Raw genomic sequence first — 8,006 nt, 5'->3', positions numbered from 1 at the left:
AAACGCGTCGCGTGACCATGGAATCATTTATTTCCTCAATCGCGTCTATCGCGCGATGGACGCATTGATGCGAACCCGCCCTCCTCTCTCCCTCTTTCCTCTCCCTGATGTAGGTGTCCCGCAGACTTTTCCATCTGTGGCGACACACATCCACTGACAAGACGCACACACGTAGCGAGACAGATATGCCGGGTTAACGTTACCGCTAGCATGGTTAATAGTAAATTATATCCAATAGCTGCATTAGCAACGGACACATATTCGCAAAATTGACCTGGTAGTCCGACCTCCTCCGCGACTTTTGCCCACGCCTGTTCCTTCTTGCACACGACAGCCCTGTAGCCCGCACACGGCAGCCCGGCAGCCGGCACACGGCAGCCTCGCAGCCGGCACACGGCAGCCCGGTAGCCGGCACACGGCAGCCCGGTAGCCCGCCAGCCCGCACACGGCAGCCCGGCAGCCCGCACACGGCAGCCCGGCAGCCGGCACACGGCAGCCCGGTAGCCCGCCAGCCCGCACACGGCAGTCCGGCAGCCCGGCAGCCCGGTAGCCCGGTAGCCCGCACACGGCAGCCCGGCAGCCGGCACACGGCAGCTCGGTAGCCGGCACACGGCAGCCCAGTAGCCCGCACACGGCAACAATAATATTGTCCTCCTTTGGCAGTTCTGGACATAGGTGACGTAGGGAGAATATCAAAAGTTGAAAGTCTTCTTTGTGACGTCACAAACCTGTCCGGAACTGCGCGTGTCGCCGACAGACACACACTCTCTCTGTCACACACACACACACACACACACACACACACACACACACACACATATATGCACACCACCTGCTTTTTGTCATTATGTGAGGCATGTTGTGTGTTTTTTGTTGCCATGATTTGTAGCAGTAAAAGCAGAGAGAGCACAGTTTCATCAACTATTGAACTGGACATTTTTTTTGACTGACAGTTTTATTGATCACTAAGAGCAATGACGTGAAATGAAGTTGGTTCAATGTTAAAAAAAAAAAAAAAAAAAAAAAAAAAAGTAGCTTTGATGTAGTTAAGCTACATGTTGTCATTGTGTTGTAGCTTAGCTTGCTACATTTCTCTGATGGGGAGCTTCAGTGTAGTGAAGCTTCATTTAATGTACACTAACTGGTAGCTTAGCTCACTACATACATTTTTACAAGTAGCTTGCCCAACACTATGTGTGTGTGTGTGTGTGTGTGTGTGTGTGTGTGTGTGTGTGTGTGTGAGAGAGAGAGAGAGAGAGAGAGAGAGAGAAACCCTGCTCAATTAAAAGTGCCGTGGGACGCTTTATTTATTTATTCATTTATTTATTTATTCATGCTCATGCTCAGTCGTGCATTTTTATTATTTTATTTTGTTCGGAGCTCCGAGGGTGTTCAGAGGGTCCGCGTGCTAGTAGATAGTGGTTAAATTCGTTTGCTTCTGGACACAAGAGTCTCCCCAGTGAGAGTCTTGGGAGAGGGAGAAAAGTGCACATTACAACAAACAGTTATGATCATTACACACACACGCACGCACACGCGCACACACACACACACACACACACACACACACATGCACACACCAGGGGCGCTGCCAGGAATTTTGGTCCCCATGAAAAAAAATATATATTTACTCGATGATGGTTTAATAATTAGGGGCCGGGCAGCCAAAGCTGCCAGGACCCTCTTGTATTCGTGAATGTTGTTCAGATTTTTGATTTATCAAAAATTGAGCCTACAGTGAATCAAAATGTTTGACTGTAAATGGTACTGTAAACATACACTTGCAAATTCTTGGTAAATAAATCTTCAATATTCATGAAAAAAATTGACAATATTTTGGAGTCATGGTAGATGATGTGTGGCAAATTTCAGAACTGTATCTCAAAAACTGAACTTTTGACAGCATTTTGAATTTTGCTCTCATGTGAACAATTGGAGTCAATGCAAGAATGGCATTTTTAAACATCAGTTTTTCCACTTATGGAGCAAATCAATCATTGTTAAAAACAAACGATCAACATCTCCATGCTGTCTAGATGCAATATGTGTATTTTCAGATTTTTGTCTTAATAACTAATGGAAAATGGAAAACTAAATTTTCCTTTTTCCATGCATGGCTGCCTGCTGCCCTGCATGTCAGTGATTGGCTCATTCAGTTTGCGAAGCTACAGGTGAGCTTTTAGCTCAGTGAGATAGAGGCCAGACCTCGGTGTCGAAGATTGTGAGTTCAAGCCTCAGCTTGTGCAACATTCCCATGTGCGAAAATTCACCAAACTTTGCACAAAGGTCCAGTCCCATGCCAGATAATCATTGTCAGATTTTTGTCTTGATGACTGATTTTTTTTTCTACAGTGGTTTGAAATCTGTCTTTCCATGCATAGGCGGCTGCCTATGCATGGAAAGTGACTGGCTTAGTCAATTTGTGAAGCCTCACATGAATTGACACTTGTCAATTAGCTCAGTGAGATAAAGTGTTGTCCTGCATACCAGAAACTGTGAGCTCAAGCCTCAACTGATGCAAAATGCACATTAAAATGCCATCTTCCAATTCTCCACTTGTTGCTCAGAATTGCCTAAAATTGCCCGGCCCCGACCATTGCTGCGCAGCAGCTATAATTGCCAAGTGAGGAATTTGACTTGGAGTTAAGGTTAGGGTGCTTCGCATAAAAAAATGACAACACAGTTTACACAATTCAAACACACAAAATAACATGCTGCAACCACCTCTGATCTGATGTCTCGGTGTATCTGTCAGGGGTTGAACCCAAGGAAACTTTGGGAGCAAATCAATCATTGTTAAAAACAAACGATCAACATCTCCATGCTGTCTAGATGCAATATGTGTATTTTCAGATTTTTGTCTTAATAACTAATGGAAAATTTCCAATTTTCCATTTTCCATGCATGGCTGCCTGCTGCCCTGCATGTCAGTGATTGGCTCATTCAGTTTGCGAAGCTACAGGTGTTTTGGGTTCAACCCAAAACACCAGCCAACTGTCTGCCGAAACCCGGGATCGAACCAGGGACCTTTAGATCTTCAGTCTAACGCTCTCCCAACTGAGCTATTTCGGCTTACACTTAGTGTTTTTACATTAGATTCAGAATCAGAATCAGAAAGATCTTTACTGCCAATTGAGTTTGCACAAACAAGGAATTTAACTCGGAGTCAAGGTGCTTCACATAAATAAATTACAACAGAGTTTACAAAATTTACAGCTCAAACACACAAAATAACATGCTGCAACCAGCTCTGATCTGATGTCTTGTTGGTGTATCTGTTAGTGTAATAATAATATAATATAATGCTGATTTTGATTATGGTGAACGGGACACTTCTTACACAGCAGCCTTCATAGTACACATACCCTATTTTATTCCAAAATGATATATTAACCACACTACTAACTAACTACCTAACCAACTACAACCCTATAACTGTTACAGCTAAAGATGTAATAGTAATATAATTATGTTACAATGGTATAATCCTGGGCAGTGGTGAACTCCACACTGCAGTTGTTCCTAAACTGCAGTGTTTGCATAAAAGTAGTAACAGCAGGGCTAGAGCCCAATGGATCTTCATTGTTGAATATCATCAAACTAATCTGTTAATCTCTTAAAGTGGCATGTTTGTGCCATTATGCTTTTTGATCGGTGGCCAGGAGCGCATGTATCAGGAGAGACTGATTGATTTGTGGAAGATACAACAGACATCTAATGAGGTTTTCTATCCATTGAGGATGTTGACTGTGGAGTTTTTGATAAAGCCTGCGCGTTTAGCAGATATACACAGAGGACAGCCTGAGAGGAAACCTTGGGTTCAACCCAAAACACCAGCCAATTGTCTGCCGAAACCCGGGATCGAACCAGGGACCTTTAGATCTTCAGTCTAACGCTCTCCCAACTGAGCTATTTCGGCCCACTTACACGAAAAAACCAACCAGTTCAGCCTGATCTGATGTCAGATTGCTGTGTGTGTTCACGTTAACCTGTCTGAGCCCACTGGTGCACCACAACCCATTCAGACCTGACTCCCTTCCTTGTTTTTCCTCTGTTCTGTTCAGCGGTCAATGCCGCAATAATACAAGTAATTTTTTCTTTCAGTATTTTCCAATTAAACAATTCATCATTATTTAGTGTTTTACAGTTCTCTTAAATAAACATTGAAAAAGTGTGAATTTCCTGTGGGATGAATAAAGTATCTATCCATCTATCTAAGTCAGTTTTTAATTAAAGCATATAAAAGGGTTAAAAAACATACAACCATGTGATATATCAATAGAAAATATATGTTTACCGTGCCTGATGTCCACTGAAATGGGTATGAAAAAATGAATGAATGTTTGCCTTTTCTGGAAAAAAAGGTGCTTTATTTCTAATATGAGTAAGAAAAAAGATAGAAATAATTTTCACCATGGCTCGAAAAAATATCAGGTTTGAATTATTCATGATATAAGCTGATTGTTATTAATATTAACTGATGATATAACATGTATTATAAAGAAATAAAAAACCTAATATTGATGATTGTTACCGGCTTGCTAAGGGTCCCCCATTGTGCACGCGGCAGCACTACTATCACGTACAAGGGCAGTCAAGCTTTGAGTTTTAAGTTACTGCAGCAGCGGTGTGAAACTCTCTCTTACTGAATCACAGCTCAAAACAGCACCTGCCCGTTTGCCGAAACCCGGGATCGAACCAGGGACCTTTAGATCTTCAGTCTAACGCTCTCCCAACTGAGCTATTTCGGCTTACACACAGACTGAAGTGCGCGTGCACGCATTTCATTGTGTGTGTGCGGGTGTGTTTCACCGTTTAATAAATTCAATTCCAAGTTATTACCACAAGAAATACACTTCCTTTAATCTATAGTCTCTGGAATATATTTACATTAATTATCACCATAATGCACAATCATGAACCATTATAAATATGGTAAATACTAGAGGAGATCATTATAAATCAGCGGATTTATTATCACAACCTACAGTACAGGCTGTCCAAGTTTAGCCAAGAAACTAGTTGTGAAACTGTATGTGGTGCCATATGCTGTTATGGCTCAAATATAAATACATTAATTGTCTAATACAAATACGTTGTGTGTGTGTGTGTGTGTGTGTGTGTGTGTGTGTACCTGATGTGGAGCCTCATGACGATTTGATAAAAGGAACAGATTTTAAGATTTGACAAAGTCAGGTTCTCTCCTCCATGCGGTGTTAAGAGGGTTAAATAAAACAAAGTCCGCATGGTGTTGAATTATACGGGTGCTGTCTGCCCTCTACCGTTGTAAGTATGTTACTGCACCCATTGTCTCCTGAAAACAGTTCAACCTCGTCTAACCACCAGATGGCAGGTGTGAGCCATGTGAGTGCTTTTAATTCGTTTTGTCAACTTGCTATTTTTTTGCTGTTTTGCTGTTTTTTTTATGTTTTATATTTATTTCAGAATATATGCTCGGTGTTATTTTTTCTTCTTCCAATTACAGTATAAAAAGGAATATTCTAAACCATTTCACCTGGTGAGTATAACAATATGTGCTAGTGATCTGATTGATTAAAATAGTTTTAGAAACCTAGGTGCAGTCAAAAATAAAAAAAATATTTTTTTTTTTTTTTTTTTTTTTTTTTTTTTGTAACCAAGCCATTGTGTAAACCAATCCAAAGTACTGTCACATAATTGCATTGTAGCTGTCACTTTACTAGCTGTTACAACACCTGGCAGTATAATCTGGACTATCATTGTCGCTGACATGTCATTCCACTGGACTCATTTCACCGCACAGCATGTTGTGTCAGCAGTTGTCTGCATCTTGTCTACTGCCTATGAATATCAGTATACATAGTGTGTGTCTACTGTGATATGTGTACAATGGTAGAGTGTTTATATTGAACTGGATTATATCATATATTAGATTTTAGATATTTTATTTTATTTTATTATGGATTAGTTTACAGTTTTATTTCTTGGATTATAGTGGCACTGGCAGGGCTGGTCTGAGGCATTAAGTCAGGCCTGTAGTCATACACCCACCCAGGGTACTTTGTCGATTCAGCACACACACACACACACACACACACTCACGCAGCAGAATCTTACTGACATCATCGCCAGTGTTCATCATCCCATAAGCTGACAGTCACATATCTGCACTCTGTTGAACATACACCCAAAACAACAGACATACAGCACTATTACAACCTCTCATACACCTTCCATAAAGCTGTCACAACAGGACAGACTCCTGATAATAATGATGACATGGCATTAATGGTGTAATTAATTTGCTAACTCACTAGCCAATATTCAACTTGTTTAAAAATATTTTATCAAATGCTTTTATTCTATTGCTTCATACCCATTTTAGTCTTGTTTTAAATCTCAAACATCAATCATATAACAATAATGCATGACTGACTCAGAGGTTCTAGTGCTGGCAGTCTGCACCATTCCTCCTTTGTTGTTTTTAGTTGTTAGTTGATTTAGTTTAGCTGTTTGTCCCACTATAGTTATACAAATTAAAAAGATTAAGTATTAGAGCTGAATTTGTTGAATGGTATGTGCATGATAGAGGTATGTGCATGATAGTCAGGGGCGCCATATATGGGAGAAAAGTTAGGACAATTCCAAGGGCCCTTGCCTGACAGGCGCCCCCCAAAAAATAGGTAAAAACGAATATATAAAATTATTAAACCATCATCAAGTAAATTTATTTATTTATTTATTTATTTATTTATTTATTTATTTATTCATAGGGCCCAAAATTCCTAGCGGAACCCCTGATGATAGTGTATTAGTATGAGACTGTAAACTGCAGACGAATCTAGTATTGCACACTGTGAGTTATGACATTGCAGGTGATATTGTGGTTAGAGAGTTGTTTTATTAAAAGACCCGGTCACTAATGCCGAAACCCGGGATCGAACCAGGGACCTTTAGATCTTCAGTCTAACGCTCTCCCAACTGAGCTATTTCGGCTTCGACGCACACATTATTCCTGTAATGTGCTAGTAAGTCTACAGGGGTCGCTCTTGAATACTATAACATCCACAGAACCTGACAGATCCTCATCATAAAACTTTACAACGCATACAGAATAGCCTGGGTCAGCCTCACTGTGTCTTTCATTTGGGATTCGAGTATATTCGATTTTCAGCTGAATTAATATTACAGTGCCGAGAAAAACCCAACTGATTGTGCTGGTCAGGTTGAAGTGCTGCTGCATTAGTCTGCCCTGCAGGCTCCATCCCACATAGATGACTTTTCTTTATCCTATGCTGCAGAGGTCTGTAGCACCTCCCTCCCACGCAACACAAAGCCCACGCAAAGTTTTCCACACAGCGATCCGGCAGAAGTTAAGCAAGCCTGTTCTGCATAACTCGCTGGGAGAAGCCGCACTGCCGGGGTCAGCGGCTCAGCTGCCCCCCTGAGGACACCTGCGCTAAACATGGATGCAATCATGCTGGTAGAAAGCACCCAGCAGAAAACACACATAAGTAATAAGGCATGTGAATTACACCTGCAAGATTTTACAGCTACTAATATTGATAAGAGAGAAAAAAGACTACAGCAGGCCTGTATCACCACCTATTTGCTTGTCTCCAGTTGTAATAATTATCACAGCAATCTCACACACACACACACACACACACACACACACACACACACAAACACGTTGGTTCTACTATCTTTGTAGGGACATAAATTGACTTACATTCTTTCTCTATATCTTTTCCCTAATAGTAGCCATAACCATTTTATGCCAAATCATAATCCCAATATCACTCTAATTCTAACCTTAACCCTAACCTTCACCAGTCAACCAAAAGAAATGTTTTTCCTTAATGAGGGCCACCCAAAATATCCACACAACCTGAATTGTCCTCACAGGACGGTGGTTTCTCAAAAGTTGATCCTCACAAGAATAAGTAAACAAGCCCCCCCACCTCCCTTCCCCAACAGCACACATACATTATGTAAATGATGTGTCTTGGCTTTTATCGCAGCAA

General features: G+C 41.1%; 4 non-coding genes across 4 annotated transcripts; all 4 read right to left on the bottom strand.

The window, feature by feature from the left end:
• Nucleotides 1-2,999: 2,999 nt before the first annotated feature.
• On the bottom strand, nucleotides 3,000-3,072 carry trnaf-gaa (transfer RNA phenylalanine (anticodon GAA)). Its single transcript has one exon. It is a non-coding gene; the product is annotated as a tRNA-Phe (tRNA).
• Nucleotides 3,073-3,846: 774 nt separating this feature from the next.
• On the bottom strand, nucleotides 3,847-3,919 carry trnaf-gaa (transfer RNA phenylalanine (anticodon GAA)). The gene has a single exon. It is a non-coding gene; the product is annotated as a tRNA-Phe (tRNA).
• A 759-nt stretch (nucleotides 3,920-4,678) lies between these two features.
• On the bottom strand, nucleotides 4,679-4,751 carry trnaf-gaa (transfer RNA phenylalanine (anticodon GAA)). The gene has a single exon. It is a non-coding gene; the product is annotated as a tRNA-Phe (tRNA).
• Nucleotides 4,752-6,902: 2,151 nt separating this feature from the next.
• trnaf-gaa (transfer RNA phenylalanine (anticodon GAA)) lies at nucleotides 6,903-6,975 on the bottom strand. Its single transcript has one exon. It is a non-coding gene; the product is annotated as a tRNA-Phe (tRNA).
• Nucleotides 6,976-8,006: the final 1,031 nt, after the last annotated feature.

The sequence above is a fragment of the Myripristis murdjan genome, chromosome 5 (assembly GCF_902150065.1).
Source record: "Myripristis murdjan chromosome 5, fMyrMur1.1, whole genome shotgun sequence".
In the NCBI taxonomy this organism is placed as follows: domain Eukaryota; kingdom Metazoa; phylum Chordata; class Actinopteri; order Holocentriformes; family Holocentridae; genus Myripristis; species Myripristis murdjan.
Note: the sequence above shows the minus strand (reverse complement) of the source record. Positions and strands in the feature narration are given on the sequence as shown.